Source organism: Rousettus aegyptiacus, unplaced genomic scaffold (genome assembly GCF_014176215.1).
Source record: "Rousettus aegyptiacus isolate mRouAeg1 unplaced genomic scaffold, mRouAeg1.p scaffold_m13_p_12, whole genome shotgun sequence".
In the NCBI taxonomy this organism is placed as follows: domain Eukaryota; kingdom Metazoa; phylum Chordata; class Mammalia; order Chiroptera; family Pteropodidae; genus Rousettus; species Rousettus aegyptiacus.
This window is the reverse complement of record NW_023416287.1, coordinates 77,901,135-77,918,836: the sequence shown is the minus strand read 5'-3', so window position 1 is coordinate 77,918,836 and position 17,702 is coordinate 77,901,135. Positions and strand designations below refer to the sequence as shown.

The 17,702-nt window shown below is 41.8% G+C and overlaps 1 long non-coding RNA gene across 2 annotated transcripts in view; it reads right to left on the bottom strand.

Moving 5' to 3' along the window:
- Window positions 1-17,702, bottom strand: part of LOC107512856 — a 212,655-nt gene that overhangs the window by 118,925 nt on the left and 76,028 nt on the right. Inside the window, exon 4 of one of the 2 annotated variants that reach the window (XR_001597424.2) lies at window positions 15,397-15,581. The exons of the other annotated variant lie outside the window; for it this stretch is intronic. This is a non-coding gene — a long non-coding RNA (uncharacterized LOC107512856). Of the gene's footprint in view, window positions 1-15,396; window positions 15,582-17,702 lie in introns of those variants that run through there. 2 annotated transcript variants of the gene reach the window in all.

The following is a 17,702-nucleotide window of genomic DNA, read 5'->3' as shown; positions in this document are numbered from 1 at the left end:
CACACACACACACACACACACACACACACCAAGTTTATCTGTATTAACATGGGTAGATTTCAAAATTAATGTTAAGTAAAAATAGCAAAGTGTTAAAGGATACTTATACTATTTTACTATTAATATCTCCTTTAATGCATGGAACAATATTGTTTATGGAAATACATATGTAGCAAACTTATGGATAAGTATAAAACAAGCCAAAGATGTTAGTTATCTCTGATGAAGGAAAGAGTGAGAAGGGACAAGGATGGGGGTCGATATAGAAAGAGCTTAATTGTACCATTTTATTTCTTAAATGCAAAACTGTCTGAAACAAATGTTGAAAAATATTATTATTTATTAAGTATAAATGGCATCAGCTGCTTCTAGTTTAACAAGGGGCAAAGCAAATCAAAGTTGATTTCGGTTGTACTATAAAAGACAAAAGAAGCTGTGACACACTAAACTTGAAGTGCCCAGAGAGAGAATGTGGAATCGCCCTATTTCAAACTCTCAATTGCTATCCATGAAACACCTTGTATGTAAGGCATTGAAGCAGGCACTCCAGAAGAAATGACTGTATGTAAAACAGTCCAGTACCAAAAAGATGGTCCTACTTACAAAAAAGTCATATTCTAAATATTTATTTAAAAGTCTGTTGGTTAGAATTCAAGCCTCAAGAAAGCTTTTCCCATAAGGAAAACAACGTTATCAACTATGGTTAAGTTCTTAAGTCAGCCTTCAAAAGGCCCATTTGTTCTATAATATAAAATTATTGAATTCCAGGCTTGCAAGAGATCTTAACAAAATTGAAATTCTGCACATTTGCAATGAAAAATAGTAGAAAACGACCTGTTTCAGAACTGGTGATGAAACGGCAAAGAAAAACAATGGAGCTGAGTAAGAAATTGTTTTTCATTATCACGAATGCTGAAGTATGAGGAAAAGAACTAATTAAAAGCAGGTTGGAGAGCAAGGAAAGCTTGTAAAAACTCTGAGAGGCTGTGGGCATGCCAAGGGCTTTTGAGGTTGATGGTCTTATCCTTTATGATTTTTACATTTACTTTCAAACAGAAAACTTTTATAGTAGTTCACTCGTCCACAAAGGATACATGCTGAGACTCTCCCCTCCGCCCCCCCCCACAGTGGACACCTGAAACTACAGTTAGTACTGAACCCTATATATACTATTTTGTTTCCTACACACATATACCTATGATAAAGTTTAATTTATAAATTAAAAACAGTAAGAGATTAATAACGATAGCTAATAATAAAATAGAATAATTATACTATATACTGTAATAAAAGTTATGTGAGTGCAATCTCTCTCAAAATACCTATCGCACTGTACAGCAACTCCTCACTTAATGTTTTTGATAGGCCCTTAGAAGGTTTGTCTTTAAGAAAAACAATGTACAATGATAGTTATTTTACCACAGGCGAATTGATAGAAACAAGAGTTAAATTACTACAGCATATTTACAATTAACAAAAATATCACCAAACTTTGTAATAAAGACCCAGAACACTTTAACTCTTAAACATTGAAATAAATGTGAGCTACACCTACATTTAAGAAAGATGAATAGAAGCAAGTTAGATAATGATTTTCTAACCCACTTATTCCAGTTCGAGGTCAAGGGTGGCCGGAGCCTCTCCCAGCAGCTCAGGGCATAAGGCAGGACTCACACTGGACAGGATGCCCTTCCATCACAGGACCACGCAGACTTGCACCCACACTCAGACTGGGACAACCACAGACACACCATTCAGCCGACATGTACAGCTTTGAGATGGGAGAAGAAACTGAGTACTTGGAGAAAATGCGCCCAGACGTGGGAGCACCCACAAACGCGACACATGTGGCTGGCTGGGAGCAACTGTTTTCCTCATCGACATCATAACAAAACGACATTGACTGAAATGACATAATTTGACGACCTGTGTACTGTACGTACCCTTCTTTTTGTGATGATATGAGGTGGTAAAATGCCCAGGGGATGGGATGAAGTTAGATGAATGACGTCGGCATTGTGATGCAGCGTTAGGCTACCATGAGGGTCACTTGAACCCATGCACTGTGATACCAGGACAATCGATCTGAAAACGCAGGAGGCTACTAAGCGACTAATGGGCACAGGGTGGATGCAGCATGAAGATGCTGGGGAAAGGGCCAATTCACATCCAGGGCCGTGTGAGATTTCACCACACTGCGCAGAATGTAGTACAATTTAAAACTTACTCATTGTTTATTTTTGGTATTTTCCAGGTAATATGTTCAGACCACAAGTAACCAAAGGTAACTGGAACTACAGAAAGCAAAATCCAGATAAGGAGGGATTGCCTACTGTACTTCCCTTGATATCCCAGTTATCACTGATGATCTTATATTCACTTCTATGTCAGAAGTAGGCATGTCTTGCTGTCTTTCTCCTTTATCATTACCAAAGGCAATGAAGGCAGGAGCCACATCTGCCGTGCCCAGCACTCTATCTCCCAGGTCATCGTATTGACTGATACCTCATGGGCACTTAACTATATTTGTGGAATGAATGGACAAATTTGTAACCACAGTAATAACTGTCTCTTAAAAATCAAATTACAATGAAAGAAGGCAATTTTGAAAAAACAGAATATAACTGAAAAATACAAGTAATGAGACATATGAGTACCGAGGTAAGTGATGTCATTGTGCCTTGGGAAGTTTGCATTAAGAAGGAGGGACCTGAGGGGAGCCCTAAACCTGTCCCTGCCCCACTCTGTTGTGTGGACGTGTCACTGCTATTACACCAAATATGACCCACTTGCCAATAATTAAATACAGGTCGCTATTCTTTCAAGATCCTCTGATTTTGTTTGCAAAGTTTCTCTTTTGTTCTGTGGATCTGTAATTAAGCAGAAAAAAACTAATGTAATTAATAGGAACTTAAAGTTCTGATTCTGTAAATATTAATTTCTCTGAGCTGCACCTTCTTCCTTTTTAAAATTGGCATAGCCTTAATAGTAAACTTCTTGGCATTCTGTGTTTGATGAATTCTTACTAAAATAAATTAAAGCTCTTTCCAAAATATATATGCACATATATATACACACATCTATATATAAGTACATATATATGTATCTATGTGTATGCATATATATGTACATACATATATATATATATATATATATATATATATAGAGAGAGAGAGAGAGAGAGAGAGAAAGAGAGAGACAGAGAGAGAGAGAGAGAGAGAGAGAGAGAGAGAGAGAGAGAATAAGACCTTGACCTTATTCAACAGCTTCAAAAGGGCGCCGCATTTATCTACTAAAAGAAAGGAAAAGAGGGAAATAAAAATAAAAAAAAAAAAACTCTCTTAGGATAACAAACAGATGAATACAAGTAGTAGTAGTATCCATTTCTGTAGAATAAACACAAGCAAAGAAAGGTCAGGCAATTTAACTTGCCCAAGGTCACTATGGAAGTCAGTGATGAGGATGAGAATAGAACCCAGGTCTCCAGGTTTCTGGTCTAATGCATTTCCCTCGGGGCCATAAATTACCAGTCTGTTTAGATTCTCCAGATGTTGCCATCTCAATGTCCTTACACCACCACACACTGCTTTCACATTTTTTATGGTGTTAGATGAAAGTCTCCCTCCTCCTGACAGCTTTATTACTCCGAGAAACCATTAACTCTGTCTAACTCAGAAAGTTATACCCAATTGTTGGTGCAGTAACCAAACAGGAGGTGAAGACATTTCTATGACTGATGAACCCTTCAGTGAAAAACAGCTGAAAACATTACTGCTTTGACATGCCCTTTTTTTTCCTTCAGTCCTAAAGGTTAAGCAGTTGACAATATTACACTAAAAGTTTTTCTTTTTCTTAAGTCTAACAACAAGAAGACTGTGTAACTTGGAGAACTCTTCCCCAGGCCAGGAAGAGCTGTTAACTCCTGGAAAAGAATTTTGAACAAATGGAGGAAATGTAAGAATTATTAAGATCACAGGATCGTTTGGCGGCACTTTATGCAAGTGTGGGGGTCAAATCTACAGAGTACCCAGTAGTATTAAAACTGCTTATGAGTATGACTGTCAGTCCGAAGGAAAAGAAAAATATATATATATATATATATATGAAAAATATAGGAAGAGAAGATACCAGAAGATACCAAGGAAAAGATACCAAAAAATGAAGAAAGAGGAAAGTGGGGAAGACAAAAAATATAGAGTGAAAGAGTAAAGTATATATTAACAACTAATAGATACAGTATTTACAGCTTATAAAAGGCTTTCACATATATGTATTTGTGTATTGTTCAAAACTCTTACACAGGAGACAATATTACCCCAATTTCATATGCCATAGATCAGAATGTTAGGAGAGAGAAGGTAGACTCAAATACAGTTCCTTCTGCCACCTCCACCAAAGGTCCAGGGCAGCTTGTACTGGGACAAATTCAGGGGCATTATTAAGCCTAGACACTCACTGTGGCCCCCAGGGACTACACTCAGCTGTGTAACACAGTATAAAAGCCTTCACTCTGGATTCCAGTTCTACTTCCTCCAAGAAAAAAGATGAGAATGGCAGAGGGGCCTGCATCTTCAAAAATTAGTGGAGTTGTAAATGTTCTGCTCTTAGCAAGAATAGCACACGCAGAGATACTGTGGAAAAAAATAATTTCCAATATTAGAGAATGTGAAAATTTATCCGCACGAGTGAAGCATATGGTGAAATACATAAAATAGAATACGATACTGGTTGAATGACAGGTCCTGGAGGTCCACATTAACCATATTATGAAACATAAAGTTCATCCCATTGGCAATGGGGCGACTTAAAGGTTTAAATACAAGAGGAGGGGTTGCAAATAACATGATCAAATCTGTTTTGGAAAAATAACCCTGACAGGAAGAGAAGAATGCCTATGAAAGAAGATGTGGGATGAAATTCGGGTATGACAATATAAAGTAAGAAAAAAGACACGAAGTAGAATCAATGAAATGGAGCCCAGGGAAGGAGTTAAAGAAAATCTTGGCATTCTGGCTTCTATAATTGAGTAAATTATTAGGACTTCCTTCAAGGCTAAAAAGATAATTTTTTATTCAGGGCATACTGAATTTGAAGTACCTGTGGACATAGAGGTGTATATGCCAAGTAAGCTGATGGAAATATGGTTCTAAAGCCCAAGAGAAAGTTATGGTAATAAGACATATTTGCGGATTACTGATATATAGATAATAGTAGAAGTCATGACTGTAAGAGCAAACGTCAGCACCCAGCCTTCGAGAGGACTCCGCCACATAATAAGGAAACCAAAAATGTCCACTAAATAATTGGATGAATTATTGGAAACGATTTTCCAACTGGCGGCTAGACTCACCAATGTCTATTTTCGGCCCTGCGCACTGTCTGCCCGCTCTCCTACATGTTCCCAGGGTGGCGCATCACTTGACGCGCTTCCCAGGCTCCAGATCCTCCTGCTTTATGTCTCAGATTCTATCTAATACTTCCCTCCAGCTGCAGGATCTCCACAGAATGATAATCCAGTGACTGTCCCCATCGTCACATGGCCCTAGGACTCCACATGTGTGCACTCTTCTCGGATAGCACTGACCTGCCTTGGACACCCTGAAACTAAAAAAGACAATCTCCATAGCCAAAAGGTAGAAACCCAAATGTCCATCAGTAAATTAATGGATAAAAAAAAAAAAATGTGTTATATATACAATGCAGTATTATTCAGTCTTAAAAAGGAAAGAAGTTCTGATGCATACTACAAAAAAGATAAACCTTAAGGACATTATTCTAAGTGAAATGAGTCAATCACAAAAGACAAATACTATATAATTTCATTTATACGAGATATTTGGAATAGTCAAATTCACGGAAACGGAAAGTAGATGGTGGCTGCCAGGGGAAGGGAAATGGGGGATGATTGTTTAACGAGTACAGAGTTTCTATTTGGGAAGATGAAAAAAAAGTTCTGGAGATGGATGATGGCAATGGTCGGACAACATAGTGAATGTACTTAATGCCATTGAGCTGTACACTTAGAAATGATGAAAATGCTAAATTTTCTTATATATATTTTATCACAATTTTTAAAGCAACAACCAAAAAATGTTTTAAATATATTCAGCAATTATAAGAATAATTGTTTTATATTCATAAAAATACAACACGGCAATGAAAAAAGGACTCTAACTGTATGTAAAGACCATAAGTGAATCTCACATACATAATGTTGAGCACAAAGGGCCAGGTACAAAGTGTAAATTCAATACAATTTCATTCATATGAAGTTCAAGAACAGACAAAACTAATCTGTGATGACAGAAGTCAGAACGAGGTTACCCCAGGGGAGGTGTATTGAATGGAAGGGATCACGACACAGCCTGTTGAGTGCTGTCAATGTCTCGTCACAATCTGAGTGGTGCTTATACAGGTGTGTACAGGTAAAATGCATCAAGCTGAATGCCTAAGACTTGTGCACTTTTCTCTATTAATTGTGTCTCAATATTTAAAAACATAGCACCCCAAAATTGTTTCAGGGTTTCCAAGCTTATTCGACAGCTAGCTGAAATCAGCTGCAGCATGTGAATGAAAGTTCTGATAGGAGAGGAAAAGAAAGAAAGAACTCGAGGGGGAGGGAGAAGGGGCATATCATTTTTTAGATGGAAGAGCAGAAAATATTGCCCTCATAGAGCTTGGGGGGGGGGGTAGGGAGAGAGAAAGCACAGAAAAGGTGATGAGGGGGTTATCATTTCATCTCAAACTTCAGATCAATAAAATCCAGTTAATAAATTATTACTGAGCACTTAGTGCCAAAAAACAATGCAAAGTTCCAGGGCAGTTTCTCAAAAGTGGACCAAATGCATCAGAATCAGACAAGTTGATTATTTAAAGTGCAGGTTCTTGGGTGTTGCCCCAGATCAACTGATTTAGAAAAATCAAGGGACTGGGCTCAGAAATCTTCCTTTAGACAGTCACCCCAGGCGACTCTACAAAGATGAATTATATATATATTGTTCTGCACTAACCTCTCTGCCTTCAGAAGGGGTGGGAGATGGAAATGAGATATATATATATAGATATATAGATATATCATTATATATATATCTATATATCTATATCTATATAGATATAGATATAAACAGGTCATTTCCATATCATGTGGCAACTACAGCAATTGAGAGATGCAGACTTCTGAGGAAGTTTGAGAGAAATATCTGAGGGTGGAAGAATAAAGAGTAGATCGAATCAGGTGAGGTAACACCTGTGTCAAATCGAAAGGCTGTGCAGCCATTGTCAGAGCACATTGGGGTGACGGAGAGGTTGGGAAGGAGATTGGTTTACAAAGTGTGGGTCTCAGAAAGTAAAATCAGCATCACCTGAGCACTCGTTAGAAATGCAAATTCTTAAGCCCCAGACCTACTGAATCAGAATTTCTAGGAGTGGACTCAGCAGCCCTTGTTTCCAAACCCTCGGCCTGTGATGCTGATGCCCACTCAAGTCAGACGACCAGAGCTGGCAGGGAGGTGGCAGAATGGAGCAGTTAGGAGTGTGGCGTCAGAGCCAGGCTGCCTGCCTGGGTCCAAATCCTGCCGCTTACTGGCTGGGGGAGCTGAAGTGAATGGCTTAATCTCTTTGGACCTCAGTTCCTTCACCTCTATCATAATGGTACTCAACTCATAAGTATTACATATAATTAGCACATAACAAGCACTGTAGTCGTGTGTTTTTATTAGTGATAGTGTGGGTGAGGGGACCAGCAGAAGCAATGACAGGCTTGTTTCACAGGTAGCTGCTCTTTGAGCATCGGGCATAAAGCCAAGTGTGATAAGAGTGATGGAGAGGTCAGCAGAGGACAGATCATGGCATTTCGTGTAAAACACATACACAAAGAAAAACACTTGGGAACTTCTGCTTCCAAAGAGATGGACTTACATGTACTTCGTCCTATTCCTCCCAATAAGTACAACTGGGAAAACAAAACAAAGCAAAACAAAAAAAACCTGGACCTTGTAAATAAGATTCTGAAAAGTGGAGAGAGAAAAGCAGACAGAGAGGGACCTCAAGACCCATGGAATGACACAGTAATAAGTTGACAGGATTTTTAACTTCACATATCTCAGACTTGGAGCTGATATACCTGGCAACCGAGAAATGCCAACAAGCTCAAACGAAAACAGCCCCGGAAAAAGTGTGCTCGCTCTAGCCAAAGGACTGGGAAAAGGGCAGGTTAGAAAGACAAAAAACAAACAAACAAACAAACAAACAAACGTTTAGATGATAATCGCTCTAGTCCAACCAAATCCCAAAGAAAATAACTGACGCCCCATGCCACCCGCGCCAGCAGAGGCTGAGTGAGGAGCCCAGAGTCCACCCTGACCAGCCGTGACCACTGGGGAGGTGCCAGAGAGGCCGAGTGGAGGTGTGAGGCAGCATTACCAGGAGGGGACTAACGACACCCCACACACGCACAGTGTCAACAGAGACACCTGGAATAGGGGGCAGAACTCCCACCCCACCCACACCCGGCATAAGAAGGGGCACCCACACTTCTGCCAGGGCACCCCTCCCCTCCCGCAGGATGGCAATATGTGATTTGTGAGACTACACTCTAACTTCACAGGAGTCAACACGGAGGGAAAGGGTGCAGGCGTTCCCACTGTATTATTTCTTAATAATACAAAACTGTGTGTGCACCTACAGTCATCTCAAAAATTTTTAAATTTAACTTTAACAAAAAATTAAAAAGAAAACTGAACCAAATCATATGGCAAAAAGGAAGCATGGGTTTTAAGCAAAGATTGACAATAGATCAGATTCGTACCGTCATCAACCTCTCCGCTAAGCGTAGTGTCGCAGAGGCTCGGACCGCGGCGGCCTCCCGACAGCTCAGAAGCTCATCCCAGAGGAGCTTTGGGTGCGCACCCTGCAGGCTGCCCGCTCTGCAGAAAGAGCCTTCCGTTTGGCATCATCAGAATTCAGTGGAGTCCAGAGGACTGTTTGAAGTTTCTGGGTCACTGGGGTGATGAACCTAATGCCCTGTGAGAAGACTTAAGGGAGGGGACCGGGAGGGTAGTGGACGACATTACTTATAAAGAGCAAGGGTTGATTTGAGAGGCTCCTGTTTCCGACAAATACATTTGTGAACCTTCTCTGTTAACCCCAGCAGGATCCGGAAATCCAAGAGGGTAAACGCAAATCAGTATGATCGGTGAACAGAAGAGGCTGTGGGACACTTTTCCGACAAGAAAGATTTTTGAAAATGTAAACCGTGAGACGCTTCCTGAGCAGTTTGTTTCCATTTGTGCAGCTCTGGTTCCATCATTTCAAGCCCTACCCCTGGGCGGGATGGACCTGCCCTGGCCAGCAACAGGAGCTGAAGGGAGGAGGGGGGAAAGAGAGCGGCTGGTAATTAATAATCACTGTGGAAACCCTGCAGTGAAAACAACTGCTACTTGATGAGGAGCACAGAAAGGAAAATAAGTCAGAGAGTGAGCTCAGACAGGAGGGAGAGCTCATGACAGGTTGGAGAAGTCAGGGCAGGACTCTAGGAGGAGGTGAGACTTGTGCCGAGTCCTGAAAGCAGAAGTCTCCAGAAAGAGCCCAACCTGCAGGGCCTTAGAGAGGAAGGGAGAAAAGGACCTTGGTGGGATCGGAATTCACTGTTAGGTGAGGTGTTTTGAACACAGCGCCATTGTGAAATTGCAGCTCGTTAGCTCAATCAACAAAAACATGAAGCTAACTAGGAAAGAGGTGCAAATGAACCTCTGAGGTGATCTATTTCGTGCAAGATAGATAGATATACGGCTGTGTGCCCGCTGATCACTTCATCTCAACAAATTACCAGAAACTTAGTGACTAAACAATACAAATACATCCTCTTATAGTTCTGGATGTCAGAAGTCCTCAAATCACGGTGTCAGCAGGACTACATTCCTTCTGGAGGCTCTAGGGGAGAATCTGTGTCCTTCCCTTTCCTAGTTTCCAGAGGCCTCCTGTATGCCTTGGCTACTGGCTGTCTTCCATCTTCAAAGCCAGCAGCACAGCATCCTTCAGCCTCTGTCTCTGCATCCACCCCCACATCCTCTTTTCTGAGTCTGACCCCTCTGCCTCTTATAAAGACCCTGTGATGACATTAGTCCTACCCATCTCAAGATAATCCAAGATAATTTACCCCTCTCGAGATCCTTAAGCAATCATATTTTGCCATGTAAGGTAACATAATAACAGTGCTGAGGATTAGGACATGGACATCTCTGGGAGCCATTACTCAGCCTACAACAAGGCTCTTGCTGCAACTCATAATCATTTGTTTGTTTTTTATTGTATATATCACACACAAGAATGTAGATTTCATGGGTGAAAGAATTATGACTGTATTATGATACTGAGTGCATAGCAAAAAGTCATTAAATATTTGATAAATGAATAATGAATAAAGGAATGACAGGATATGTGAAGATAGAAGGCATGGCCAAGATATCTTCTTAGGACATGGCTATTCTGTCTATGCCAGATTTCACTAAAAAATGGTAGAGAGCAAGCTAACCTTGCTTGAGATGTCTTCCCTTTACTGCTAGAGTATCTATCAACCCTGGAGAAGGACTCTAACTAGCCAAGCTGGGTAAACTGTCTACCCCATGGACCAATCCTTATGGCTGTGAAAATAAGGTGATGCGATTATCAGAACCATCAGAGCCTAGGAATGATTACCATGCCCTGGGCATTATTCTAAGTAGTTTACATATATCGACTCATTTAATCCCCATTTGGGGATAACTAAAGCAGAAAGATGCTCAACCCCTGCAATACAGATTCCTGAAAAGTCTCTACCCATGAGAGTAGATCTTCAAGTCAAAAGAAATATATTTATTGACCTGCCCTAAATGCTACATTTGTATCCATCTCATTTGATCTTCACAACAACTACGAGACAAGCATTAATGTATTTCTCCCCTTGGCTGATAATAACTTTTTAAAAGAAGATGTGATAAAGATGGCCACAAATATTTATTGTTTCTCCCATCAAGAAGTGGGAGATATCTCCCTCACCCTTGAATGTGAGCTGACCCCATGACTTATTCTGACAAAGGTGACAGAAGTTACATACAGCCAGTTCCAGGCTAAGACCTTATCCTGGTGGCTTCTCTATTCGCGTTCTGGGAACCCAGCTGCCATGCTGCAAGGAAGTCCAAACTATCCTGCTGGACAGAAGGATTGCATGGAAAAGCCTTGGAGCACAAGGCATGAGAGAGAGCGCGAGTAAGAGAAAGAGAGAGGGGAGAGGGAAAGCATGTGAGCTCGGGCACAATGAGCCGCGGAGAGGGGCAATCCGGCAGACAAATAGCACCCAGACACGTGAGAGAGGCCTTCTTAAATCTTCTAGCCAGCCAGTCCACCAACTGAATGCAACTACATGAGAGACCCCAAGGGGGCCAGCAGAACTTTTAGTCGATGCTCAAACTCAAGAGAAATAATAAATTGTCATTTTAAGGCACCAAGTTGTGGGGTGCTTTGTTACACAGAGGTATACATATGTGAAACAAGGATCATGAACTCTTTCTCATCTCCTCTCTGTTACACAGGCGCTTTGACCCAGATAAAGCAGTAGATCTTAGTTACTTCGTATAGGTGAAAGGATATAATACATGCTTTATAATATATAAAGGAAAATGTTCTCCCACAGAGTACAGGGAATTTAGCCTGGAGTCAAGTCATACTGACTTTAGGTCTTGCCTGTGCATGCAAACTAGACAGACAGCAGCAAAGATGAGTGGACAGATGTGGCCACCTTGACCAGCAGAGCAGACGGACATATGATCAATTTGGCTGCTGCATTCAAAATCCATCACAAAGAAAGAAGAAAGAGCTGGTTTCTCTTGCTATAGTCTCAACAACCAGTCATCTGCATCCTTCTATTCCACAAGGACCTTGGGGATCTGGCATCTTTGGTCCCACATGACTCTGGGTGACAGACAATGAATGACCTAACGGTTACCCACACACAGTAGAAAGTGGCACCGTTCAGGGGCCACCTTGGTACTTCCACCTTCTGGAATTGTTTTCAACATCTCAAACCCCTAAATTGAGATCTTTTTGTCTGCTCTAACCTGCATTCCGTGTGTGAGTTTCTCTGACTCCTACATTTTTGCGTCCTGTTCTAGTCTCATCTATCTGACCTTTCAGATTTAACACGAATGTTCAGGCCTCTGTTTCAGGCCTGCTTCGGGGATGATCCTTTGTCAAGCCTACAGCTACCCGTGCCCCTGGACCGCTCAGTTATTTAATAAGCACCCTCTGAGCCCCTACAAATTGCACCAAAGATAAAAAAGCATTAGACTTGACCCTTGACCTGTCACCAGAAGCTTCCCAATTGAAAAAGTCCTATTTTCCATCTCTCTCAAAAGAGATTTGAGTTCCACCTAACAGTTACTCTGGTAAATAGAAAGTTATATCCCATAAACAGACGTCCAATTTGCAATGAATCAGAAAACCATAAAACACACCTGATACTAAAATTATTCTGTACAGAAGTCAATCATTTCTTGAGAATTCATGAGACCCTTCAGGATCTTGCAAGGCCTCTGGAATCATTATGAATATCAGTTATTATTCTGCTTGCAAATGAGAGAAATGCCAATTAACAGAGACTTCCTATTGACAGAAAGCCAGCTAAGCTGATTCTCACTTGGGGGACAGAAAGACATTAGCAAAATAGAGAAAATGAGAAGGCAGGTAATTAGTACATCTGGGCCAAAGGAGCAAGCAGCAGTTGAAAGTAGAAAGTAAGGTAGAAAGCGTACATTTTCTATAATGCAAATTTTGAATTTTCCAGTCCCCAACCTTGGAAAGCGGCAGGGGTGAAGAGTGGGTGGTGTTCCCATCAGACCCTTCTTTCAGACTCAGAACCGGGGTTGGGCTGAGGGAATCACTTCCTTACTTTCTTCCTCTAGAACAACAATTGCTGGTTGTTAGGTGAAATCTTTTTCACATCCTTAAAAGGGAGCTGGGAAAGGTAATTAACCAAAAGAGATTCATGCTTCAATGTTAGAAACGCAGAAGCCACTCCAAAGAGATGTTTATACATCACAATGCAACAAGAACCATCGCACTGAGTTGTTAATGGCATCCAACTGAGTTCTGGAAATATGTTTCAGAGAAATGTCCAAAAACCAGAGTGAAGAATTAGTCTTCCCACAGAATTATTCAAGACCTCTAATTTGTTGAGAAAGGAATTACTGGCTCAAGACTTTGCAAGGCTGCAGTAATTAAACTAACAAATTAGAAGCACATTTATCTGGATAAAAGGTATTCATCACCCAGACAGTGACTGCCATATTCCACTTGCTCAGCATTCACGATTCTTCCCCATGGGGTACCTATTTGCTCTACACTGTGGGAACAGTTTGCTTAGAAAGGATTTCACCCGCAACACTCTTCACTAGGGTCCTGTGAATGACAAGCCCTGATTGACAGCCAAATAAAAGGCTTCAGGTTGCAGTGAAGACAGGAAGGAGGTCCTATCTATTTTAATGCCTGCAGCAGCAGGAAATTAAATCTCCTCTATGCAAAACTCTGTGGCCAGCAGAAGATATGAGAAATATCTGAGTGTGGTTATAAACGAGAAAGGTCAAAGACTTATTTTTCTTCTTCACCTTTATGCAGTTTATTGGGAAACCGGCATATCATTACTCAAAAAGATAGAAATGAGACCATTACAGTTTCTTTTACTTTGCGGGCTGAGTCAAACTTTGCATTTCAGAGCAGTTCCTCGTGGCAGGAGTGAAGGCATTTATGCTGCCAAACTTCCCCAGGGGTGGGAATAAAAAAGGATTAAGTCTGGGCATCCTGTCTACATTCCTAGTTAATGATTTGCATGTTATTTAATGATGTCCACAGTGTCACCGGGAAACCTGACAGGCTCTCTTGCTAGTCCATCATTCCAATCACTAAGAAAATATTAAATAAGAGCTTCTATTTAATGTGTCCTTTGGGTTGACCGGAGTATTGAAAAACTTCTTTTTAGGTGCAAACTTTCTGTTGTTGGTTCCTTGATTCATGGCAGGGTATTCTGGGGTCGGATCTCTTTGGGACTAAGAATGGGGACCAGAATCCAATGCCCAGCACTGTAATGGTCAGCATCTGCCTACTCGGTTTTTGTTAACCTGATTTATCTTAACTCTGAGTTTCAACTAAGACTCCCAGTTCCTCCACCTTAGCTTTCCTGCCCTGGGACTCCAGCCATTCCCGCCAGCGCTGCACATGGATGCTCACACTCACGCGGATACCTTCAGGTGCTTAGTCGGTGTTATAAGCTGAACTGTGTCCCCCCCCACAAATTCACATGTTGAAGTCCTAATCCCTAATACCTAAGAACATGATTATATTAAGAGATAGGGTCATTAAAGAGGCAAAATGAGGTCATTATGACGGGCCCTAATGCAATACAACGAGTGTCCTTATAAGAAGAGGAGATTAGGACACAGACGTGCTCAGATGAGGCCTTGTGAGGACACCATCAGAAGACAGCCATCTACAAGCCGAGGAGACGCTAACCCTGCCAACATTTTGATCTTGGACTTCCAGGCTCCAGCACTGTGAGAAAATAAATGTCTGTTGTTTCGACCACCCAATATGTGGTACTTTGTTACGGCAGCCAGAGCAAACTAATAAAGTTGGTTTTTCCTTCAACGTTACCTGGATGAGTTTACCTTCACTGAACTATACGCTGAAAAAAGTCATCCCTGGCTCCTGGCTCTAAAGGGCAGGCAGATTAAATCAAAGTGGCCTGGAGGAGACAAGCGCGACAGTGATACTCTGAGGGGATAAAGGGAGCTGCATCTTCAGTTTCTTCTGTGTGCCAGCACCTGCTGGGCTGTCGGACGGGTCACTGGGAGAGTCAGCGAGACTCGGAGAAGTGACCTGGTTTGGACCCCTCGACTGAGCACCACAAACTGTACACAAGAGCTAAGGGACTAAGATAATTTTTGCTAACTGGTTGTTTAAAAAACTTATATTATTCATCAATATATACAATGACACGATTCTAAAAATATTCTCATGAGACTTCCAGTCAAGATGGCTTAGTAGGTAAACACTGCTCACCTCCTCTCACGACCACAGCAGAGTTACAACTAAACTGCAGAACAGCCATCACTGGGAGTCTCCTGAGGTCTGGCTGAACAGAAGTCCTACAGCTGCAGACATACTGAGGAGGCCGACTCGAGACTGATCCCACAATTGAGAACCGAGAGGAGTGTCTCGGCTGCGGAAGAGCGAGGCTCCCCAGCCCAGGGCTCCTATGACAGGAAGAGAAGTCCCCACAACCTCTGGCTGTGAAAACCAGTGGAGATTGTAGCTGAGACGGAAGGCTGCAGTAGTCACAGACTCTTAAAGGGCCCCACGTGGACTTACTCAGTGATGGACTCGCTCGCTCTGAGCTCCAGAGCTGGAGCAGCAGATTGAAAGTCATCCAGGACATACCGGGGAGGAACTGAGTTGTCTGGCTTCAGGGTGAGGGCTGGAGGGGTGGCTTTCTTCCAGATAGAAGTGCTGGCAGAGGCCACTGTTCCTTTGTTGAGCCCTTCCCCCCTCCTGGCCTGCAAACAAAGGCAGCCATCATATCTGAGCCTCCATCAACCCGGCTAACATGGTCGCCCTGCCCTCGTGATTCCCTGAGACCCCGCCCCTCCCAACTTGCGAGCCACCCAAGCCACCTCCAGTGTCTTTTCCATACAAACAGCCTGTCTTGCCCCATGCTGTGGACTTTCCTAAAATCTCACAAAACCCAAACAAGCAGCATTGGCCTCAGCGTGCCCCACACCTCTTGCTGAGCAGCCTCAAGCCGGGCACCAGTGGCAGCCTGCCTTGGTTTGCGGCTTGGCCTCTCAAGGCACCTCTAAGCTCAGCTCAGGTGGCAGCCATCTGCAAATTCCTTGGTGATTCTTGCCAGGTGGCTATGGGCAGACCACAGGCTAAATTTGGCCTGCAGCGGGGTCCCTCCCAGGAGGCCCTGGTGCCCAGCACACCAGCATGCCTTGGCCAGTTTTGACCTGAGCTAGAGCACCACCCAGGGATGCATCCGAGGATCACACAACCAAAGGGCAGACTGGGCAAGCACCAGGGCCCTGCCCAAGCGAATCCTGCTCTGCAGAGTCAGCCCCTCACTAGCCAGTCCTCACAACCAATCTCCTACCCACCACCACTGATATGCAAACAGCAACCAAGGCTCAACTACAACAGGAGGGCCCACACAACCAATACAAGGGACATACCTGGAGCACCCAGCTCAGGTGACCAGGGAAGACTGTGCCACTGGGCCCCACAGGACATAAGTCCACTCTTCTAAGACCAGGAGACTTAGAAGCCCTTTCTGATACACAGAAACAAACACAGGGTGGCAACTGAAATGTAAAGACAAAAAAACATGTCCCACATGAAAGGACAGATAAAGCTCCAGAAAAAGATCTAAACAAAATGGAGATAAGCAATCTGCCGATGCAGAGTTCGAAACATTCGTTAAAAGGATGCTCGATGAGCTCAATGAGGATGCCAACAAAGACATTTAAAAAAAAACAAAAAACAAAAATGGAGATAGAAAATGTAAAAAAGAACCAATCAGATATGAATACAATAACTGAAATGAAGAATACATTAGAGAGAATCAACTGTAGATTACATGAAGCAGAGGACCAAGTCGGTGATTTAGAAGATTAACCAGCACAAAACACCCAATCGGAACAGCAACAAGAAAAAAGAATCTAAAAAAAACGAGAATAGTTTAAGGAGCCTCTGGGACAACACCAAGCATATCAACATTCACATCACAGGGATACCAGAAGGAGAGAGAGAGAGCAAAGAACTGAAAACCTATTTCAAGAAATAATGACTGAAATTTTCCAAAATCTAGCAAGGGAAATAGACATACAAGCCCAGAAGGCTCAGAGAGTCCCAAACAAGATAAACCCAAAGAGCTCCACACCAAGACATATCATAATTAAAATGCCAAAGCTTAAAGACAAAGAGAGAATCCAAGAAAAAAAAGCAATTAGTTACCTACAAGGGAGCTCCCATGAAACTGTCAGTTGATTTCTCAACAGAAACTTTGCAGGACAGAGGGATTGGCATGAAATAGTTAAAATGATGAAAACCAAGGACCTACAACCAAGATTACTTTACTCAGTAAAACTATCATTTAGAATCAAAGGACAAATAAAGAGCTTCCCAGACAAGAGAAAGTTAAAGGAGGTCATGAACAGTAAACCCATATTATAAATATTGTAGAGGGACTTCTTTAAGAAGAAGGAATACATAAGATAAAAAATATTAATAATTAAATAGCAATAACCACATATCTATCAACAACTACTCTAAATGTTAATGGTTAAATGTTCCAATCAAAAGGAAAGGGTGGCTGAATGGATAAGAAAACAAGGCCCTTATATTTACTGCCTACAAGAGACTTCCTTCAGATTGAGAGATACATACAGACTAAAAGTGATGGAAAAAGATATTTCATGAAAATGGAAAAAAAAAAGCTGAAGTAGCAATAATTATACCAGACAAAATAAACTTTAAAACAAAGTTTATAACAAGAGATGAAGAAGGACCCAGTAATCTCACTTCTGGGTATTTACGCAAACATACTGAAAGTACTACGTCAAAGGCAAATGTACATCCATTTGTTCACTACAGCATTATTTACAATAGCCAAGATATGG